The 25,000-nt window shown below is 40.5% G+C and overlaps 1 protein-coding gene across 5 annotated transcripts in view; it reads right to left on the reverse strand.

Annotated features, from left to right (window-relative positions):
• strbp (spermatid perinuclear RNA binding protein) overlaps positions 1-25,000 on the reverse strand; it is a 121,169-nt gene that overhangs the window by 74,827 nt on the left and 21,342 nt on the right. For 4 of the 5 annotated variants that reach the window (XM_034312512.2, XM_034312509.2, XM_034312510.2 and 1 more), the window contains exon 2: positions 11,599-11,649. The exons of the other annotated variant lie outside the window; for it this stretch is intronic. The gene's annotated coding sequence lies outside the window, so the exon portion shown is untranslated. The remainder of the gene's footprint in view (positions 1-11,598; positions 11,650-25,000) is intronic. 5 annotated transcript variants of the gene reach the window in all.

The following is a 25,000-nucleotide window of genomic DNA, read 5'->3' on the forward strand; positions in this document are numbered from 1 at the left end:
ACACACACACAAACACACACACACAAACACACAAACTTACTTTAGCTTCTATATAACAAGCTTGCTTCTATATAATATAAGATTGAGTATTAGTGTAGAATAAATAACTCTACTGTTCATTTTCTACACACGCCTGCGACCCGAAGCTGCGATTCCAGCGACGTGCGATTTTCTCGACTTTATGCAAATTAGGTAAGACGCTGTAAACGACCGTCTCGAACGATTCCTCGGACCGATCGTGAATCGTACACCGTAGTAAACTGTGTGCTCTAGGCTACATTTCGGCTACTACCCTTTCTCATTAGAACTAAAAACCCCAGACAGGCCACGCCCCCAAGCGACAAGCGACACTAGAGATTTGTGACCCGTCGCCATGGACACAGGTGAAAGCGTCGCTGCACATGAATACAACGTCCTTGCGACTGATCGCCTTTATTCTACGCTCCGCAACATTTCAATCCTGATGGGCGTGGTCTTCTATTATGACTCCGCCCCCACCTCTCGCCAGTTACAATGGAGCAGCTGCTAATTATTTACATGTCTCAGTCTCTTTCCAGGCTTAACTGTGTCCAACGTAAAACGGTCCTGGAATCGGTGGCTGCTGCTCCGTAGCTCTCAGACGAGGTTGAACTCATCGTCAGCTTGTTGCAAGAAGGTTTATATCAATGCGCTCGTTCTAATATGTTATCGTTTCCATAGTAACAGATCATACACAGGGACTTGAACGGTGGACGTTCCACATAATGTAATACTAAAAATAAACAAATATTTTTAAAAAATGTTGTTTAACAAAACAAAGTGACGCTTTTTGATAGGACACGTTTGTATATTAATATTAATGGAAGGAGTCTCCAGTTTCAGCACTTTGTAACAGTTACGGTGCATTACACTTTTCAGGACAGATGTGTTTATGCTTTCTGGTTTCTTGGGGAGCACGAGAGAGAGAGAGAGAGCGAGAGAGAGAGAGAGAGAGAGAGAGGAGAGAAAGAGCACGAGCAAGCGAGAGAAAGATGCTGGTGAGGAAATGACTATCACAGAAATAACGTAAGTAAGAACAAGAACTAACTCGTCTCTCAGGATGTTCCACGACATTAAATCTAACTATAAATCGTTAAAAAGTGCGACGTGTCCTTCATTAATAAATTAAACGCTCTATTCCTTACATATTACAGGGTCAGTTGGTGCTCACAAAGAAGTAAAAACCTTCAACACACCCACACACACACACACACACACACACACACACACACACACACACACACACACACACACGGGCATTAGCATGCATGCCGGAGATCTGCGGTAGCTCCCCGGTGGAGTCGAGTCCAGAACCTGCAGCACCATCTGCTCCTACAGCAGCCAACGCAGCAGGCCATACACCACTGCCCCCTAATTCTCCAACATGTCTCTGTGTGTGTGTGTGTGTGTGTGTGTGTGTGTGTGTGTGTGTATACAAGAGAACAAGCACAAGATTTAGTGTTTATGACAAACAGAACAAGCGTGTTATGTGGGAAGACGAACGTGCGAGACAGTTGAATGTGTTTGTATTGTATTCCGCATGTCTGCGAGTGAGATTTTTATAAATCCGTTTGCAAGCACGATAAATCCCCTGAGCTACACCGGCTCATTAGCAAACAGGCTAAAGCACATAATCAGGGCTTTAATTAACGCTAACGCAAACACGTTCGGCTCGGACGGAAGAAGACATCACACAGCAAATAAAGTGTGCTGTGACTTTAAAGTCTACTTTACACGTCTATCACGTGAAGGCGATGAGCACTGTCTACATAAAAATTACAGCAACACATCCAAACACATGTCTGTAACACACAATTAAGAGTGTTGAAGATATATTGCTAGCTTTATAGTAGCTAGGCGGCTAGTAGATCCAATTATGACGCACATTTAATTACCGGAGTTGCACACGAACATCTATACGAGGCTAGTAACTAGCTACTATAGATGTATAGTAGACGCTAACTACCGTCATCTAAGGTTTCAGCTTGTGCTCATGAGAAACGATAGTGTCGCTTGTAGTTTGTGTCTTGTGGGTGTGGTCTGAATGCTACTATCGTCACTTGTGGGCGTGGCCTGTACAGCATTTGTAGTTCTGAAGCGAGAAGCGGTAGAAGCCAAAACGTATAGCCTACAGCAGTGGATCCCAACCTGGGCTTCACAGGAGGGTCGCGGGAGCTGATATGACTTGAGGTCAAATAAAGATGCATAAAATGTTCCACTAATAGTTTTACATAAAAATATTTTTGTATGTGCTTACCATAAGGCAGTCAAAAAACAATTCTCTCTTATATAAAATATTATTAACGATTCTCTTTTACACTAGCCAATTGCGTTCACGTTCCAAGCTGGAAGGACCGTCATTGGCTGATGTCGGTTCAGATAACGTGCGTGTCAACGCAATATCAAAATCAAATGGAAAAATGTCAGAGATGTGAAGAAAAGGTTTAGACGCTATGACAAAACCTACTTAAATTTTGTTTTCATTGAAGGTCAAGACAAGACCTGGCCAGAATGTGTGTTCTGTGGTGAAAAATTGGAAAATGACAGCATGAAACCAAGCAAATTAAAAAGACACCAGGAAACGAAGCATCCAGAGACGATCGGTAAAGATCAGGAATTCTTGGAGAGGGAAAAAAAAAAAAAAAAAAAAAAAGAGATGGCTGTGTCAAAAAGACGGACAGACATCAGAAAGGTATTTGAAAGAGCAGGTAATGATTATACTGTATACGTGTGTGAGTAGCATTTATATATATGGGGGCTCAGATTATCATTATATATATATAAAGATTTACCTTTGTTTAAAATGTATTCTAGTATTTTAATAAAGATTAAAAAAGCAAAAATTTTTAAGTAAAAAATAAAATTACATGTCATGTGCTTGGCTTCGTATTAGCTTTGCAAAGTGAGCTAACACTTCTAGCTACGTACACTCGCCATTGGCGCCAACAATCTTGGCGACTTCCTTCCGCGCTTTATTTTTCTTCCTAAGGTCTCTAAATACATTTAATAAGAAGTCGTACATGACAGATTAAAATAAAACCACAATTTGTACGTTTTTGCGTGAACTAACTGCAGGTAGGAACTAAAGTTAGTTAGCAGGAAACTGAAAAAACGTCAGACCGCACGCAGCCATCCGATAGGATCGATCCGAAGAATCATCCAAGACGACTGTTTGGATTCGTCGCTTCTTCACAGCGTCTAAACTAATTAGCATAGAATTGAGACGATAGTTTGGATGTCACCTTGTCGCTGAAATCGCAGCTTCGTGTCGCACGCGTACGTAGAAAATGAACGAACGTCTGTCTCTTTGTCGCTTGTAAGCGTGAACATAAGGGCTGGTTTATGATGGCGCTCATCTGATGATGCAAGAACAGTGAAAGAAAGCTCGGAGCGACTGATGACCCGAGACGCCATGTGACGAAGACGAGATGAAAATAAAAGAGAGAGAAAAAGTGGGAGAGTGCTATTAAACACAGAACAAAAGAGTTGATATGTGGGGTGACGACCCAAGGAGTCAAACATAAGTGATTCTCTCATATATATATACACACACACACACACACACACACACACACAGTATTATAAACTACAGAGAAATGACACACACTTGGTGACAGTTGTGTTGTGAGGTCATCCAGGCCATGGACATTCAGACACTCAGTGATTCTAAGCTTTTGTGTGTTTGTGTGTTTGTGTGTGTGTGTGTGTGTGTGTGTGTGTGTGTTTGTGTGTGTATATGTGTATATGTGTGTGTGTGTGTGTGTGTGTGGGCTGGAGGAAGAAACAGGAAGTCGAAACGACTGACTGCAAATAAATACTGCAGAGAAGGAGAGAGAGAGAGAGAGAGAGAGAGATCACAGAATCCATAATGAGCTCCCAAGTGACCTGTGTGTGTGTGTGTGTGTGTGTGTGTGTGTGTGTGTGTGTGTGTGTGTATGTAAACGCAAGAGTGTGTTTGTGTGTCAGAAGAGTCTGGCTCTAGCTCTGTGACACTGTATATCCTGAAAAGGCAAACAGTGCGCTTCAGCAGTTGGCCGTGTGTGTGTGTGTGTGTGTGTGTGTGTGTGTGTGTGTGTGTGTGGAGAAGTAGGTAGAAGCCAAAAAGACATGACCCTTTCTCAGGAAACTCTGTAACTCGTAAAAAAGTTCAGTCGAAGTTCAGCAGAGATGTGCATGTGTGTCTTAGCACTGTTCAGATAATATATTTCATTTCTTCTTTAATCACAGTTCACGATGTTGTCATGAAATTGTACTTCAAGAAAAGAAAACATACTTCTCTCTAAGCATTTTTACTATTCTGTCAGCCTTTTTTTTTTTTTTTTGCAAATGTAACTAAAGCTAGCTGTACTTAACCTCAAAATCCAAACAAGCCGAGGCTAGCAAAAGTGTATGACTGACATGCGAGGAGACACGCCCCTTTGTCCTGATTGGTTAGACGCTGGTGATCCAGATCATGCGTCCTTTCATACGTTATTCCTAATGCCATATATAATATCTGTTCATGCCGAACAACGTAATGCGTTTCAAACAGATACGAACACAAGGAGGCGCACTATTCCGTTATTTTTTTTTTTTCTTGCCAGAAACGTTTTGTCTGATCGGGCCTGAGATCTCAAGACACAAGCGGGAGGTTTTGACCTTCATGTGGATGTGAGCGAGCGTTCTGTTTTTCCTCAAACGAAGATGACGTTCATTTAGAGCACTCACACATTCATCATTAGTAACTGCCTGGTCAATCAGGCTACTAGTTCGTTTATATTTTATAAAAAACTAAATTTGTTAGAAATATCATAGAAAAAAAAAACTAACTGCCCAAAGCAGGCTTGAGATGATTGCGATAGACGGAATTTCTTGATGAGTCCCGATAATTGCACATTTAACGTGTAGCCTGTTGTGTATCTTTAAGTCATGAATGTCTTCGTCACTCATCACTATACAAGATGTTCGACACAGAGCAAGTCAACGAGCAGTTTCTATAATTTACTTTAATTTCATAATGAGTTTATTTACAGCTGGAAAATCATTCGGTTTATTTACTAACTGGACTAAATACTAAATGTTAATGACTAGCAGCTGATTTGTAACCAGGGTCCGATATTTTTTATTTTATTAATTTTATTTTTTTGCTGTAACGACATTATGCATGTCTAGCCACGCCCACTTCTTTCCACAGAGTCAGCGTCGCTGCAGTAATACTTCAGTTCACACACGCTGGTTCAGCCTACAGCTCTCCAAAACCAGAAGTGATACTATTGATAGTGTATACGACGGTACAGGAGCCTAGAGTGAACGGGATTTAAAAGATAAATAAATAAATAAATAAATAATTAAAAAAAAAAAAAACAAAAAAAAAAAAAAAAACACATCTCTGTAGTTGAGAGCGATTATGAACTGGAGTGATGCGGCTGATCTAGCTTGAGGAAATTTCAGAGGCAGAATTCACGCGTTGAGATGATGTTTTCGGGGGTAAAGTCGTACTAATCATATTTAACTTTTAAAAATATATATATAAAAAAAAAAGAACATTCTTCAGGTTTAAGCCACGCCCACTCTGTGTTTAAATTTGAACACAGAGGCATTGTGGTCCATCCCTACAACTGACCCACGTCCAGCCCATTAGACACAATTCAATCAGTATATTTGTGTGTGTGTGTATATATATATATATATATATATATATATATATATATATATATATATATATATATATATATATATATATATATATATATATACACACACACACACACACACACACACACACACACACACACACACACATAGAGTGTTGTTAAATCTGCCTCAAAGGTCATCCCATATACACCAGATTCTCCCACACTGACATTTTCTGCCTTACTTCCTTCCGAAAGTGAAAGCCTTAGAAATTAGAGAAAAAGAATGAGGAAGGAATAAAAAGAGAGAAAAAGAAAGAAAGACACTGTCTCCGTGTCGGGCTGGCCCCTGGGAATCGTCGTCATGGCTACATCCTTTCAGCAGCACTCGGAATCCCAGCGGTGCGGGAAAAGAAGATGGGAGGAAATAAGAGATGCAGACAGTAAGAAAACAAAATAGAGATGGAATGGAGGGATAAATGGAGAAAGATGGAGAGAGAGAGAGAGAGAGAGAGAGAGAGAGAGACGCTGTCACTGCAGGAGAGATCTGCCGTTTGACAAAATAAAGACCAATCCACCAACATTTTCAAACTCCCTCTCACACACACACACACACACACACACACACACACAGTGTAGTGGATGTGGGTTTCCGTCATCTCTTGTATTGGCGTGAGTGTGTGTGTGTGTGTGTGTGTGTGTGTGTGTGTGTGTGTGTGTGTTGGGTTGGTGGATATAAATAATACAGTGCTGTGAAAAAGTATTGTAAAGTAACCCTAACCCTAACCCTAACCCTAACCCCCTTCCTGATTTCCACTAGTTGTGCATATTTCTTTTCCACAGTTTTTCAATGAATTTTAGGTTCAGTTTGCCTACACACAGGTTGTCAGTCTTGTATTACATTTTGAAGATTTAAAACAATTAAGTGCGACAAACATGCGAAAAAAAAAAAAAGAAAGAAAGAAAAGGTAGAGGGTGAATACTTTTTCATGTTTTCATGGCACTGTATCACAATATATGTTTATTTTATATAATTAAGGCTGGAAAATATGACAATCATTTAAAAAAATAATTAAAAAGCAGCTGATTCGATGGTAAAAATTTTATACTGAATCTTTAACATGATAAAATACAAATTCTAGAATAATGTAAAAGTAAAAACCTAAAAGTGAAAAGAAGAAAAATTCTTTTCACTTTTAGGTTTTTACTTTTACATTCAGTTAAACTCAGTTTTTCTTTTTTTTTTTTTGCGAGTGTAAAGCAGTGACATGAGTCTGTAGTGAAACCGAGCCGCAGCCGCTTCCCTTCCCTTGAACTGTAGCGGCTTTGGGGCTGCAGTTTCCACGAGCAGCTTCGCACTCAGGACTCCATCAGTGGACGGTGGATAGATTTTAACTAACCGACTTCTCGCGAAAACTGTGATGAATTTACTGGTTGCTCAGTTGCACTATTTGTCCTTATAGTACACAATAATAGAAGGGATTTATTTATAATCGCACTATCCGTTGCACCCAGATGAGGATGGTTCCCTTTTGACTCTGGTTCCTCTCAAGGTTTCTTCCTCGTATCATCTCAGAGAGTTTTTCCTCACCACCGTCACCTCTGTCTCGCTCATTAGGGATAAATTCGCATATTTACAATTTATTTTTTTTGAATCCATTTATTTCTGTAAAGCTGCTTTGTGACAATGTCCATTGTTAAAAGCACTATACAAATAAAATTGAATTGAATTAAATTGAAAGCCCCGCCCACTTCCCACCAGTGCTCCCGTCTCGCTCTGTCACGGTGGAACGTTGTGAGTTCATGAATGTGAAATAAAATTATTCAGTGTGTGTTTGACTTCAACATTAGACACAAAAGTATTCAGCTATAATGTTAGCTATATATTTATTAAAGATGTCACCGAAAGAAAATGATAAATAAAAATCATCACTTTCGAGAGGGAAAAAAAAAAAAAGAGGAAGATTTTGATCCAACAGTTTAAATAGTCCTACAATGGAGCATCAAATCTTAGACTTTACACATAAGTGATTAAATACCCCCTTTTTTTTAAAAACAAACAAACAAACACAGACACACACACACACACAAGTACTCTCCTGCTCTTCCTTCTCAACATTGAGCAACATCAACAGTGAAAATGTCGGCCATGTGAATATTAGACAACTGATTATATCAAAATGTATGTTTTTTTTTGTTTTTTTTTAACTGTTTACTGTTGTTTTTTTTTGGTTTTTTTTTTTTTTGGGGGGGGGGGGGGGGCGATGATTAACAATTGTTCCTGAATGTACAGGTGATACAGGTGACGCCATCCCATGACGCTTTTTAAACCTGAAATGGTGGAAATGTTCTTTTTTTCCCCCCGTAGTTTTTTTTTATTTTTATTTTTTTTATCGCAATATTTTAAAAACAGAAAATCGCAATCAGGGAATAATCAGTATCGCACAAGCCTAGTGTTTTTAAAAAAAAAATAAAAAAATAAAAAATAAAAAAAAAAAAAAAAAAAAACTGTTTTGTTGCGCTATTATTGTGATTGTTATCATTGCTACACATGTTTAAAAAAATGTATATATCTTACGAAAGATAAACAAAACCTGGCTCTGTCGGAGTCAGTGTGAACATACCCATCACCTGCCAGTTGATCAAATTTACACAAATGTCAGAACGCCAGCAGCAGTAAAAGCACTAAGTGGGTTTAAAAGTGGATTTACAAGCCTGTGGAGGAACGTGTGATGGATCGACAGCCCGAGGTCGGACAGAACGCTGCACTCAGACAGAGTCCCCTTCCTCCCCACCCTCCCGAGCTCAACGCTCACCAGCGCTGCGTTTATAGATGCTTTCCATCAAGCTGTCCTTTTAGGGCACGCGGTCCTGGTCTTGGCACGGGCGAGCGGGGCATCGGGGACAAACCATGAGCAACACAAAGCAGAGACACACACGGAATGAGAGGAAGTCGTGGAGGAAATGAAAAGAGTGAAGAAGGACAATTGCAGGAAAAGATGACTGGTGAACTGGGAATTTTGTAATGGAGATGTAATAAGAGAAAACTCAGAGAGAGAGAGAGAGAGAGAGAGAGAGAGAGAGAGAGAGAGAGAGATGCTTACACAATCACTATGGCTGACATCAGCAGCATGAATATTTCACACAGCAGCACTGAACGGGAACTCCGAGCAGCAGTTCTTTCGTCTGCAGTGCGCAGTAAACCGCCTCGACTAAACCGATATAGCTGACGTGCATGATTAATGCCCACTCGAACCGAACGATTATTTCTCCACAGGAACGTACAAGAAACAGAGATGAGCAAAGACAGAGCTGGAACACAAGAACGAGACACCGAACGACCAAAGTCACGGGTTTCTCAAGGACACTGCGGCGAGTGTGTGGAATGGAGGAAGGAATATGAGGAGCAAAGTGGGAATACACTCATGTGGACACGCTGTAGAGTGTGTGTGTGTGTGTGTGTGTGTGTGTGTGTGTGTGTGTGTGTGTGTGGAGAGCTTGGTCTTCTCCGTCCTCAGTGCAGAACAAAACTCTGGAGCAGACACGAGCTGGTAGACTGCCCTAATTCGTTGTAATTCAAACCACCAGAGACTGATCTCTCTCTCACTCTCTCTCTCTCACACACACACACACACACACACACACACACACACACACACACACACACCATATTTGGAGAAGAAGTCAGGGCATATCGGTGCCTCGCTACATTACTGTAACTCATTACCTACATTACACAAAAGTCACTTAAATTCAGACTTTCTACACGAGTGTATTAGGCTCACTGTATGACCACGGCGCCATATTTACGACCGAAAGATTCAGGAGTTACGGATATCAATATTCCTTCAGTGACGATGTGACGAGAGCCGTCGCTTAAAAAAAAAAAAAAAAAAAAAAAAAAAAACTGGAGTATCAACAGAACTTTAGCCAGCTGACTTACATGGAAAACTAGCGCGCGTGTCAGCTGGCTAGCTACACTGACTACGATAATAAACGTTAGCTAGGTGACTATAACTACGTACACTAGGTATTTGTCTGTGATGGATGTTTTATGTTGCTGTTCGTTGCTTTGCCAGTTTCTCGTACATATCTGCTGACCGCGAATACTTATACCACAGCACGGCTGAATGCTCGAATCTGATTGGTCAGAAGGTGTAGCGGACAGTAGTTCCGGCTGTAACGCTGTAATTAATGCGCTCGCTCCAAGAAGAAAAGCAGTAGTGTCACATTAAAAAATAAACCTTAAAAATAATTTGGGATGCTTTTATTTAATGTGCACAAAAATAAATGAACACTGAAAAGGACGGGAGGGGATCATTAAAAAATATATATTATCATTTTAATTGTTATTTAAAAAAAAAAAAAAAAAGTTTAAAAATGGAGAAAAATACACCACTATAGCGCAAGAATTTTAGTTTCTCCTTGATATTTATTCGGGAAACATTTGACAGTAATGCAAACTTGAATTTAAACTTGAACGGTGTGTATTATATCTCAGAAAAGTGTATCGTGACGAATGCGATCATGATATCGATGTTATATCGTCATATCCACCGGCTTGAAGGCTCTCAAATGAGTGGAAACGTTGGAGGTGTGTTAGAAAACCAAACCTAAAAAACAGTCCTTGTGAGTCCGGAGGTTGAGGATAAGGCTGAACACGGTGTGTGTGTGTGTGTGTGTGTGTGTGTGTGTGTGTACACAAAGCGGTGTGTTTACGTTACAAAAAGCCAGTGGCAAGAATTCACCCGTGTCTCTGAGGAGTTGTAGGTGTAGATCAAGGTGGTGTTCGTGTTTGTTGCACCGCAGGGCTTTAACATGTGCAATCCATCAGCGTGGAGAAACACCATGAGGAGTTTCTGCATTAAACGAGTGTTAAGATTCGTTTAACGGAAATTCGTTTAACGGAAAATAAATCCACAACGACGTGAAAACCAGCATCCGTAACTAATCCTAATCCTGAACTGAATCCTCGGAGCGCGATGCCTCGACGTACTGGACAGTATCTCTGTAAAGAGTGCAGTGAAATCCGAGACAGAGGTTTAATTCAAACAATTGCAGAAGATGAGATCTACAGTAGGTGTGTGTGTGTGTGTGTGTGTGTGTGTGTGTGTGGTTAAATCAGACTCGTACTGAAATTATCCCTGATCCTGACGTGGTTGGAATTAGCATGACGGCTTTGCAAAGCTTTCCGAGCGCGCTCGTGACCCGAGAGCCAGCGCTGCCTCCGTGTAAAGCGGGATCTGAGCCGTCTCCTCCACCCCCGCAGCGTTTGGCAGGAAAACAGCCGAGCGGCAACGTTTAATGGATTCCGCAGAATTCAAGCGGATGTAATAGTTTCACTCGGCCCTTCATGATCCGTCTTCTAATCTCTCTCACACTCGTGCTTCAACATTACACATTCATATATCATGATAACAGTCATCGTTATCATCACTAGGCTCCATTTTAAACCAGAAAAGATCCTCAGCAGCTCTAGTTCTTCCTTCTGTGCGTTTCAAACTTTAATGCGTTCACCAGATTTTTGCGGAGAAGGACACGTCTGACGATGCAGGGCAAAAGCAAGATGGCAGGCAGCAATTTTTCTTCCTGAACACAACATGGAGTAGCTGTGATTTTACAAAAACAAATTAAATAAAATAAAATAATAACTCCAGGACCAGAAATCAAATGTTGGTCTGGAGTCAAGAAACTGACAGCGCACGAAGTGGAGGGGGGGGGGGGGGGGTCATTTTGTCACCATGACGACATGACCATAGTCATGGAAAAAAAAATAATAATGTAGGTATGTTTTAAATATTACAACATAATTTAATGATTCATGAAAGAAACAGACACGTCGCTGATATTTGCGACTAAATATTTAACCATCATTTCAAATACTTTTCTCTTTTCTATTCAAGTCGAGTTTAAGTGAGAAGTTAAAATAAATAAATAAAATCACAAACAGAAAGAGAGAGAGACCTACACTTTGTCCGTGTCTTCCTCTTTGTTCCGCTGCCTTACAGAGAGACACGACCTGAAACACACAAACATTAACGTGTTAACATTTAGAACGTACGAAGCATTAGCACGTAATGATTATTTATTTATGCGCAAATATGATTTATTTATTCGCAAATCATTCAAAGGAGCATTTACAAGATACTTGGTTCTCAGGAAAATCGTTTGTATCCTACTCGTGCTCCTGAGCAGGTGTAAATGTGCGCATACTAACGCATATTTGCGCAAATAGTAACTTCAAATCATCGGATTAGCGCCGACTGTGATTTTACAATCGAATTACAAAGTCATTCCAATAGTTTTTGATTTCCACTTCCACCGCCGAGGAAGTCTTTTTGTTGCCGTTTACTTGTCATTTCAGCTCTGTGAACTTTGCCTTTTATGGGGTTTTGTGGGCGTCACCAAATCATCTGTGCCATGCATGCGCCCAGTAATTTACGGCATACGTCAACGTACGCCTACGAGAGTACTAAGAAAATCAAAAGGTTCATTTCAGAAACTTTTGTTCATGCGGTGAAAATTTTTTGTTTTAAATACTTTGAAAAGTAACAAAAAATCAAAAAGAAAAAAAAAACAAAACAAAAACACTGCCACAGTCATTATTAACAAATGATCCAGAAAACTGTTAATCACAACAATTAATGCAATTCGATCATCATGGGGTTAATTTTCACACACAAACGTGTCAAAATACTATGACAAAATAACATGAGCTTTTTTTTGTTTTTGTTTTTTGATTTGTCACACGTAATATAGGTCAAATAAGTCTGTCAAACAATAGTGTGTGCATTTGTTTGGAATGGTGCAGGCTCAATGGAGCAGTGGGACAGGGACGGAGAAATGGCACACGGCCTGGATGGGAAGGATTGAGGAACTCGGCGCGGACCGGGAAATGACTCGGATCAAGGACGTTGCCAAAGTACAGAGTGTAAACAGGAGGTTAAGGGAGATGTGGACTGTGGATTAAACACACTGCTGGTTGGTAACTGAGAGTCAGTGGTGTGGAGGATGTAGCTGGTGTGTGTGTGTGTGTGTGTGTGTGTGTGTGTGTGTGTGTGTGTGTGTGAGCTGAGTACTTGTTTAATGTGCGATTTCAGCCATGATGACAGTCTAAACAGCACACATGCATTGCTCCATTATTGGCTGGCAAACAGCCATGTATTCCCACTTCACAACACACAGACACAGACACACACACACACACACACACACACACAGACACACACACACACACACACACATGGGCTATTTTTATTACAGTTACAGCATTTAGCAGACTCCCTTATCCAGAGCGACTTATAGAAGAGCTTTGGAGTCTCATTCAAAAACACGTCCTCATGGTAGTTCACTCAGTCAGGGACCAAAAGTACCATCGAGAACATTTAGTGAAAACCAATCGTTTTATTTTATTGGCATTAATTAAAGAATATTTAAAAAGATAAAGAAAGTGGGCCAACACACCCCCATAAATTAAGACAAATAAAATGACTCAATTATGAAAAAAAAGAAATGGCGGCGTATAAACGGAGGACGGGCCGCTCTGTCTGCGCTGAGCCGTAACCAAATGCCTCAGCTGATGGAAAGTTCAGCGCTCGCTTATTATTATTAAACATTTTTATTGGCTTAGAAATGAGTCAAATAAATTCCACTTGTGTTTTTCAGTCTTTATCTGGTCATTCAGTTTGTGTTCGGAGCCCTCTGGGCACTTTACCTTTTACGGAGTTTTGTGGGCGTCACTAAACGCAAATGAGCTGTGCTGAGAACGCGCTTCGCACTTTATGCGTGATTAACATATGCATGTGAGTACGAAGAAAAACAGCGTTTCTGAAACTTCTGCTAATCTGGCGGAAATTTTTAGATCGGTTTGGCTTATGCAAACATTTACACAACTTTACAACATGGAGGTCCGATGATGAGACATCAAGTATCCTCCAAAAAAAAAAAAAAAAAAAAAAAGAAAAAAAAAAAAAAACAGCTTTTATTTCAAAAACTGAAAACATTCCTTCTGGTTACTGGTTAGTTAAGGTTAGGGTTAGAGTTAGTCACAGCATTAACTAGCTGCAGTAGTTATTAAAGCAGTGGTGTAAGAAAGTGAAATATCCATCACTAGCCCTGTTCTGATTGGAAGAAACAGTGAAAACAATTCATGACAAAATCTTAAAGAAAATAAACATCAGCCTGTCAGTCTGCGCGTTACAATCGATCCGACTCAGTGTTTTTTTTAATTACTCTGGCAGTTATAGAAATTTTAGATTGAAACTAACAAAACACAGAAAAGCACACAGCAGTTTTAGAGTAAATTTGAATTAATGTAACATCGGTAATCTTGTAAATATAAGCTGCTTAAAAAGAGAATATCGAGGTTTCCGGATAGCTACACAATGACTTGTTTGTAAAGATTGTTTGAACGTAAAAAGAAACGAGTCCTGAAGCGGGATTAAGTCAGCAGTCGCGAGAAAGAAACGTCGTCCGTGTCGTCGTCCCGGCTCGAGCAGACACTCGGTTGTGGTTAAAAACGCACCATCTGCACTTCATTCATTTGACGTTTCAGCTCGAAGGATCAGCTGCAGCTCGACTCATTACTGCGGATCTCACGCACACTTCTGTACCGCTTTCCCCGATAATTAATTTCTCATCTATTTATCCTCTGAAGTGATGGAATTGACCAGGATGGCAGGACGCCAAGGCTTCATCGGTGGTGTTTCTAGACGAGCTCCTGACTGATGATAAATAAATAAGGCTGTGAAAATGATTTCTGTGACGGTGCCGCGCCTCTAATCTCTGCGATATGGAAATGAATGTGTGTCGCTGCACCTGCGTTCTCGAGCCGCAAGCCTCGTTTTATACTTCAGGGAGGAGAAAGGGTGGGATAAAGAAAGTGGGAAGGGTAAAAGAAATGACGCAAATGAAAGGTATAGAGAAATATATCTATATATCTCTGTATGTCTTAGAGAAGGATGGATATTTTTTCATCTTACAAGACGCAAACTTAACAGAGACAGAAAGAAGAGCTGTACACTAAAGATAAAAGCGTTGAGGGATGTAAAAGCTGCGCTGTGTTATTCATCTGCTTCTATACATCGATCGCACGGCACTAAAACAAACTATACCAGCGCTGTGATCGATAATATGCTACTTTAGAACTATAGCTTGTATGGAAGATATGTTATGGGATAAAATCCATCACACTGATCAATAATAAAGTTTTAAAGTGTATTTTACTCAGGTTTAGTTGTGATGTTCCTTAAGCCTAGATGAGAAAAAGATGAGGAAAAAAACAAATGAAGATGCTGTTTCACCTCCTTTTCTTTTAATTTATTTATGGTCTATGATGTTTTCTGCCCCCGTGGTGTTAACTACCCTATTCTGTACACATGCAAGGTGATTTTTCTGTCTCGGGCAAATAAAAAGAAAGCAGACAGACACAGAAACATAGTCAGGAAGAAAACAATAGACACACGTACATAGAGACAAAAAAGAAAGAAGACAACAATAATAATAATAATAGTGACAATATTAGGCATGAGACAGAATTTCGTTGTCTCGAATATCGTGATACAAAATACGGCAAGACGAATTTAGCTTCTCTGAGGTGTTTTGTGATATTTTTGTTTAATATTCATCATCACCTCTTCTTACACACTTGGTGGCAACAGCAGCGGTCGTAGCGAACAGAGCAGGAAGTTTGCGAGAGGGAATCGAACTGCCTCGAAGCATGTTTACTTAACAGTCCAAAAAGTTCAGCTAATAATAATAACAATAATAAGTTATAGCACACGTGTCGTTTCATTCGGACTGTAACTATTGCTCAACTATCTGTAGTTACAGTAAACCGCAGTATATACGTGCACTCTGTTATCCATCATGGCTAGCTTGACCGCGGTCTGAAACACGGGTTAAAATCAACACCTGTGTGCTGCGCTTGATGTAAGTCGCACTCGCATCTAAAACCATTTCAGAGGCACGTCGTGTGTTGTGCTAACGAGAAACTAATTTCAGAGACATGAGGAAATATACAAAAAATAAAATCAAATCATGATCGTATTCCTGATCTGTACAATTAAATTGGTAAGTCCGACACACACACACACACACATACACACATACACACATACACATACACACTTCAGGTGAACGTTCATGTAAGGCACAATCTACCGTCAAACAATCTTTCCAGATTAAAACCTTTGCCATGAAATTCATTTACGACACTGAAAAAGGTTAAAATACTGTTAATAATAGGAGATAATTACACCTTATATTACACCTTCTATTATAAATCCTGATCTACTACTAATTAAAATACAACATATTGACATCGCAGCAGATCGACTGGTCGTCATTACAAAATAAATAGATTAAAATTAAAAAAATGTATCGTCTCATGCCTACAGAATAATAATAAATAATAAAAATAACGTATAGCTCATTACAACACTGGGGTCTGTGAACTGATGTTGATTCTAAGCAAAAAATAATCATGATTGGGATTTAAACAGAGCCGTATGTGGGTGAGTTCTGAATGACGTAAGGACAGAGAGATTGGGATTTAAACAGAGCCGTATGTGGATGAGTTCTGAATGACGGAATGACAGAGATTGGGATTTAAACAGAGCCGTATGTGGATGAGTTCTGAATGACGGAATGACAGAGATTGGGATTTAAACAGAGCCGTATGTGGATGAGTTCTGAATGACGTAAGAACAGAGAGATTGGGATTTAAACAGAGCCGTATGTGGATGAGTTCTGAATGACGTAAGGACAGAGAGATTGGGATTTAAACAGAGCCGTATGTGGATGAGTTCTGAATGAATAAGGACAGAGAGATTGGGATTTAAACAGAGCCGTATGTGGATGAGTTCTGAATGACGTAAGGACAGAGAGATTGGGATTTAAACAGAGCCGTATGTGGGTGAGTTCTGAATGACGGAATGACAGAGAGATTAGGATTTAAACAGAGCCGTATGTGGGTGAGTTCTGAATGACGTAAGGACAGAGAGATTGGGATTTAAACAGAGCCGTATGTGGATGAGTTCTGAATGACGGAATGACAGAGATTGGGATTTAAACAGAGCCGTATGTGGATGAGTTCTGAATGACGGAATGACAGAGATTGGGATTTAAACAGAGCCGTATGTGGATGAGTTCTGAATGACGGAATGACAGAGATTGGGATTTAAACAGAGCCGTATGTGGATGAGTTCTGAATGACGGAATGACAGAGAGATTGGGATTTAAACAGAGCCGTATGTGGGTGAGTTCTGAATGACGTAAGGACAGAGATTGGGATTTAAACAGAGCCGTATGTGGGTGAGTTCTGAATGACGTAAGGACAGAGATTGGGATTTAAACAGAGCCGTATGTGGATGAGTTCTGAATGACGTAAGAACAGAGAGATTGGGATTTAAACAGAGCCGTATGTGGATGAGTTCTGAATGACGTAAGAACAGAGAGATTGGGATTTAAACAGAGCCGTATGTGGATGAGTTCTGAATGACGTAAGAACAGAGAGATTGGGATTTAAACAGAGCCGTATGTGGATGAGTTCTGAATGAATAAGGACAGAGAGATTGGGATTTAAACAGAGCCGTATGTGGGTGAGTTCTGAATGAATAAGGATTGAGAGATCTGCAGGAGGTTTGGTTAACTGCAGTACAGTCTGGGAAAAGGAGCGTGTGCAGATCATACGAAGTGAAATTCACTTATCGCTCTTAGACAAAAGCCTCACACACACACACACACACACACACACACACACACACACACACACACACACACACACACACACACACACACAAATACAGCTGTACTGTAGAGCGCATGGCTAACAGACACTCATCTCTTCATAATGACACACATTAGTTCTGATCTCTGGCTGATCTGACTGCGTCTGGACTGAGTCCGAGTGTCTCGCACATCCTCACGTTCCAGGTTTTATCGAACGTTAAAATGAGCGCTCAGCAGAAGGACGTGTGTTCTTACAGAAACGTGTAACACAACAGTCATTGAGCAGAAAGATGCTAACACCCACTTGAATCTGTTAGACTGAGAGGAAAGCGGTGAAAATATTCAGTCCAGTATTGAGCAGGTGTGTAGCGAGTGTGAAGCCACTTCGGCTACATACTACAACTTCATCCATCCATCAATCCATCCATCACCTCGAGCTGATCTGCTGCCTGAAGCCTCTGTCCAGCTTTCAGCACACACAAAGGTCAGAGAAGGCATTAACTCTGAACACCTTCACTCTAACATAAACACCAGTTTCCACCTGATACAGTCTGAGCTGTTCTACAGGAGAGAACAGAGACACACCACCAACACCACCACCACTCAGATCACATGATCACTGATACCACATCTCACCCTATCATCATTACAGCACGGTATCTCATAATTACTAACTACAAGGGGAAAAAAAAAAAGAAAGAGAAAAGGAAAGAAAGGCAATAAGACATGCAGTCATGGGAAAAAGAAAGTACACCCTCTGTCTTGAAGGCTCTCCATTTGTAAACAATCCTTCTCACTGCAGAATTGTTTGGAGATGGCCTTATAACCCTTCCCAGATTGATGAGCAGCAACAATTGCTTCTCTGAGGTCATGGTTGATGTCTGTTGTTCTTGGCACGATGTAGAGACACACCTGAGTGCTCCAGAAAACCAAACCGCCAAAAGTTCTGCTTTTATAGAGGTAGTTACACTTCTTGATGATTTTTTTACAGAACTAGGGGAGGACCACATAATTGTTATTCACGCCCTGATGAATAAAAACGTAGACTTGAAGCAGGGTGTACTTTCTTTTTTCCCCCATGACTGTAGATAAAGAAAACAGAGACAGAAAAAAGGAAATAAGAGAGAAACAAAGTCAAAAAGACAAAAAAAACCCCCAAAAGTCAGGTGTGAGAGAGAATACAGATATTCTAATTAACACCATGATCAGCAGAGCACAATGCTCAGCTTTATTATTCACACACACACACACACACACACACACACACACACACACACACCCTGTGCTGGAACTGAAACCTAAAGTTTACTCCGGACTCACACCATCCATGCATGCCTTTAATACCCTGAGTGTGATTATAGTCACTTCAGCGATGACAGCAGTGACAGTACTTCAAGCTGACACGCTTCCTGACTGAGTGAAGAATATCCCCAATTAACATCAGCTCCAGATGGGTTCGACAGCGTGCCGTAAATAAACAAAGAAAGAGGAACTGTGCAAAGATTGAACGAATGATCAAAAGAAAAGAAAAAGAGAAGGGGAAAATGTAAATGATGTGCAACAATGCAGCCAAATCAGGGTGATATCTATTGATATTTACCGAGAAACTAGAAAGAGTAAACTCCGCTGACCACTTTGTTAAGCGACGCTATTTTTAAATCAGTTTATTATTATTATTAGTGTTAGATTTTGTGGAGCGTCCACTGTACAAGTCCCTGTGGATGAGCTGTTACTATAGAAACGATAATATATTAGAGCCAGCGCATTAATACGGTATAAACCTGTTGTTCCTGTTACAGTTGAAACTACTGTCTGAGTCGTGCTGTTACAGAAATACCGTACATCCTCTGACCAATCAGACTGGAGCATTCAACTGCACTGTGGTATAAAAAGTTATAAGACACGTCGCGAACATCGAAAAGATAATCCGTGCAGTATTTAGGGCCGTAAACACCAGGCTCTGACACCTTACAGTTTCTATTCTTAAGTCAACGATATCGCTGAATCTGCTACGATAAGATATGTTTCAGCTTATTATCCTCCGATCAATTTGTGGCCAAATGTTGTTTAGTTTTAAAAGAATATTAAAACAGTTACGGCCAAATCAACTTGCTAGCCTGTTAAATCATTTACACATCAGTTTAAATGTATGAATTATTATTTTTTTTACACAACAGTTGTTTGCCCTTTTTCGATAATTAGGGGGCCAAGCACCGAAGGTGCATAGGCACCCTATTGTTATTCTGCCTTTCCTTATTATTCTTCTTCCTCCCTTTCCTCTTCCTCCCTTTCCTCTTCTTCTTCTGGCTAAAGTGTCTATGGCAGCCCACAGAACCGTCTGGTAAAAGCTGTGAAATTGGCACACTGATTGACGAGGGTCTAAGGAACATTCTGACCAAATTTGGGCCATCACTCTAGCACCACCATTGGGTCAATTCTTTTATGGTCATAACTTTTGAACCGTGTGTCCAAAATTTAAAAGGCAGGCATGGATACCCTGGGTCAAGACGAGTTCAACGCACCCTATGACGTCAATTTACACCTAATTAGATTTTCCACCATCATGGATTTTGTTAAAAACTGTTTTTTTCGCTACTCTTCCTTGTCCGGTCAACACCAAATTTGGCATACATCATCTTCAGACCAACCTGGACAAAAGTTATCAAAAGAATGCTGATATTCCAAACAGTTTGACCATAACGTGCCAACAAATCTGACATCGAAGCCACCAAACAGGAAGTGAGGCTGCATCTCAGCAACGACCTTGCACACTGACACACATCTTGGTAGGCGTCTTCAGGACCATGACCTGAGCCTACGCAACAAATTCCATGACAGGGCCACTTACTGGTCGAAAGTTACAACAGCATGAAAAAAAAATGCTTCCCAAGTGCCATTGTTGCTACTCCTCCTCCAAATTTTGTCCAATCTTCCCCAAATTTTAATCACATCATCTTGAGACCTGTCTAAACAACTGTCTACTGGCATTCTAGCTGTTCAATGTGCTATTATACAGACAGGCAGGATTTAATATCAAACAGCATTTTTATGGAGCATTTTTCAATTAAAACACAAACACAATATAAGACAGATAAGTTTGGTGCAGATACTTGCACCAAGTGGAGAAAAAATTTCCAGACTGATGAGAAATAAACATAAATACCTTAGATGATTTTAAACTGCAAAAAGAAAAAAAGTTTCAGGTCAGAGCAGTAGCAATCATGACCACAGGTCAAAGTAGGAACAGACAACACCACAGGTCACATAGCAGTAGCGGCAGCTGCAGCAGCAATGCCATCCTGCTGCCCATTCGTTCATCTAGACCTTTAATCCAACAGTCAGAAAACTCCACCACTGTCTGTGGTCAAAACACACACAGTGAAAACAGCAAAACTACAAATCACTCTTGAATCCCTTTGCCTAAAGTTACGGCTCTGCTTTCCTGCGATTGCTTCGGCAACAACTGTAATGCGTCTGTGAATATTCTATAATCTATTAAATTTATAATCTATTTATGATTGTTGTCTTGATTTATTTTTATTTGTTGCCTTTTAAAATGTCCACACTGGGAGAAAGAGAAAAAAAAAAAAGCTTATCGAATTCGCTTAATTCAAATGCATACATCGGTTCCATTTATTGAGTTACATTAAGACACTTTTTCTTTGTAAATCCAACATGATTTGATCATGTATTTTCAAAGCCCTGAATAAAAATCGAACCTTGCGCTCTCACCTGAGCTCAGGATTGAACCCGGGTCTCTGGCTTTAACCAGGTTCATTTAATACCTGCTTTTTCCTGATGCCTTAGAATAACATTGTACAAGTTAAAAGCTTAAAAGGAAGAGTGTGAAGCGTTTTTAACACCTGTAAACCCGTTTCCCTGTGCTCCACACACTCTGTACTAAATAAAGCAGCGATCCTGAGGAACGTGTTGCTATTTTTGAACAACGTGAACATGTAGGAAGTGAAGCGCTGGACGAAGACTCCGAGCTGTTCGTTACTCGCTGCCTCTCTAATGATCAAAATATTCAGAGCAGTTCAACACTTCCTGCCTTGCTAATGAGCAATACGTTTCCGTCCCCCGAGACGTGACAGACCCGCGCGGCGCGCTCGGGCTGGACACCGGCCACGTCTGTGCAGGGTGAGAACGTCATCGGCTACGAGCTGAATGCGTAATTGAGGAGCAGGAGGACAGTTGGTGTATTCAGGTCTGATGCCTGTTATCAGAGCTTTCGACCCCGACTTCACCTCGCTGTTCACTGGCCATCTTTGTGCTCAGAGTAATTGGAGTAAATAGACTCGATGTTCGCTTCTAAGTGCTGAAGGTGTTCTGAAGAAGGAGAAAATGGTCCGGCACCTCCGGTAAAACCTCTTACGCAGCTAGAAACACCAACATCCCTCGTCCTGGTCATGATTATTCCGAGAACTAAGCAATTTTCTGTCTCAGACAGTTCAAGAACAGGAGACTGAAGAGAGAGAACGATTCATATCCATATCCATCACAGAACAGCAGCATCGTCTTAAGCTCTATTCCGGTTGGATTTGTTTGGCAATGGAACGCCTGTAAATACAAAAAATGTCTCCTCTGTGATAAAACTCTAGCAGGTTGCATCTTCTACAAACCCGGATGTTTGCACCACGTCCGTCATATGATCACGCCCCGTTCGCAACATGGCGTCCGAGCAGTGGAAGAGACGCTGGAGGCGAACCAAAGTTCCATTAACGATTTGAATTCAAAAGCATCCATTTTTCATTTTGTGAATCGATAAACGTTTAATATCTGAGGTCAAACATCTTTTTTTTTTCCTCCTCAAGGTGAGGTGATATCTGATATCTTCTCACAGGAGGACGGAGAAATAAAATAGGAAACGACACCAGGATGCCATGTCAGTTTAATCGAATACGTCGAAGGTGTATCTCAGACACTGGATGATCAGGGACTGTCCTGTTTAATGAAGCTGAAATTATGACGATGCAACACTGGGATCAAACATGCAACTATATTGATGAAACATGAATAAATATATAAGTATATAAGTATATAAGGAGAGAAAAGTAGTAGTAGTAGTTATACCATCATATCACTCACTAAGACAGCGGTATGTGAGATTTTAATCCTGTCCATTCACCGTGCGAGGGTCTTATAACTACAATCTCTGAGTGCTCACTTATTTATCTGGTGTACATGCAAAGTGCGGTTATTATAACCAAATAAACACTGAACAGCGCAGTAGCGCTGCAGAGAGATTAGCTGAAGTGTTTGCTTTGCGTCTGGGAGATTATACAAAAGCTTAACTTTGCCTCAGCTCCTCAGCTCATGAATCGAGCTAAACGTTACGATGGTTAACCAATCAGAGCAAGTCAGGAAGAGAGTGGATTCCAGCTGCTTTCTCACAAAGACCCTTCTGTTACTCTCTCTCAAACACGACCTCAAGATCGCCATAAAACACCGACACCACCTGCTGCCTCGCCAATCCGCGGCCAGCTCCGGGACCAGGACCGCCGCGCCTCCTTCTCCGAATTTGTGTCACTTTAGAGCTAAATATTTACCTTAGACACTTTTTTTTTTCTCCTCCCCTTCTTGCAAGGCAGGTCAGAACAAGATCTATCTATAGCCGAGAAAGTAGCCTCAGAGATTTTGTGAATTAAAGTGGGTCAGTTTGGCAGAAGCACTGCAAGAAAAAAAAAACAAAAACAAGGCTGTAGTAAGACTCGAGTCCAATCTCAGTATCGACTTGGACTTGTCTCAGAATTGTTGCCATTTTTACTTGGACTCGTCTCGGTCATGGATGTTGGTCTCATTGGCCTTAATATGGGATTGGTCTCAAGTGAGAGTTTGTAAAATTAATATTCATGTTTTCTTTTCACAACAGGAAGTGAGGAAGGAAGTAATTCTGTCTTCCAGGAAACAGCCTCATCACTGGCACAATGCACGAACGGAGCCGACTAGCGGAAGTAAAAGCTTGGTCCTGAAAAGGACTTGACCGCTTTCAATCTCGATTTCGTTTAGACTCGACGCCCGGAAGCAGATGCATTCGAACTTTTCCCCCCACGAGCCCCAGCTTCCCAGGCAAAAAAAAAAAAAAAAAAAAAAAACCCCTTGTAAAGTTATTGCCTGTTATTAACTGGAAAACAGAATTCCACAAAACCAAACCACAGTCTTGGAACACAATTAATACCAATCGCTTGCTTAACGTCCCTCCTGAACCTGGAGTGTTTTCTGAGCGTCTCAGGAGAACAAAGCAAACGAACAGCATTTTAAATCACTCTTCAATTACAATTACCATCAACTTTATTTGTAAAGTGTAGGCCTGTTTAATGTTTTAGTCAAAATTCTCAGCCTTGTTTCTCTTTTTCAGACGAAAACAGTGAAAGTACCATTTTTGACTATTTTTGGTCGAAATATTCCTGTGGAATCCTTAAAAAAAATATCATTAACTAATGTTATATACTCATGTAATGATAGCTGAATCATACACACTTTGATAAACTGTATTCCACATTAATAAAGTTTATTAATTAAAAACTCATTATACCGTGACAGAAAGAGAAGGTCTGCTGTTAATCATCGTTAGTTCACGGGTGGATCGGTTAATCTTCCGTTCTTATTAGGGGGGAAAAGAAGACTGCTCTTTTGGCATGTTTTTGCATTCTGTCATTAAAATATGGAGCTCTGACACAAACTGTGTAAAGTCTAGCAGGTCTGAAATGCTCATTTAAATATTTATTCCCCGCCCCCAGGTGGGCGTGTCCCACGGTGTGAATACCTCAGCCCTAAAGACTCGGTCATGAATCAGTTTCAGCCAGTCCAGGGATCTTATTTCTTACGCCATTCTCAATTTGCTCTTGAGAAAAGTTTGCGTACGAATATACCCGCGCAACTTAGTTGTGCGACGACGTAATTTCTAAATCAAACGATTCCATGGAACGGACAAGAACCGGACTCTCCGCCCAGCTATCATTTATCTAATTTGCATATCAGTATTTCTGGAAACAGACACTCACACGGATGAAAATGGCTCAGAAAGCAATAATTCTTTTAACGGAAACGCAGTCGATAGCAGTAACGTACATGTAGCTCTTCACCTTGCACAGGTACGATTATAGCACAATTACATCACGTTCTCCTGTACAGACTCGCCGCTAGCAGATTAGCAAGACGATATCGGTTCACGACTCATTCATCGTTATGAGCAAGTCCTGAAAGGTGCGTTTTCTCCTCGGTGTAAGAATTTGTCAGGAAATCAAGAAGGGCTACGTAGCTATTATTTATCTTTTAATAAACTTGTACAAATTAAGTGTAACATCAATCAGCAGAAGGTTGACAGATATTTGCCATTAACATATTTTCAAAAACCTTTATGCAAATGATTTATAGATGCATAACTCCTACTACATAAATAAAAAAAAATGTTGTTACAGTTCAGTTCTCTCAAACTGCGAGCATGTTTAATTACTGCAGCTCACTGCCACGCCCACTAAGAAAAGTTTGTACGTCAGGTTGGAAACGTGCGTTACTTTACACACGGTTTCAAGTCAAATTGTCGTTTTGAAAATCGTCACTTAGACGTGAATTTTTAAATACGAGAGCCATTTTGAGATCCAAACTGTGCGAATGAGGAAGTTTTTCTTGGACTTGAC

Source organism: Pangasianodon hypophthalmus, chromosome 17 (assembly GCF_027358585.1).
Source record: "Pangasianodon hypophthalmus isolate fPanHyp1 chromosome 17, fPanHyp1.pri, whole genome shotgun sequence".
NCBI classification, from domain to species: Eukaryota; Metazoa; Chordata; class Actinopteri; order Siluriformes; family Pangasiidae; genus Pangasianodon; species Pangasianodon hypophthalmus.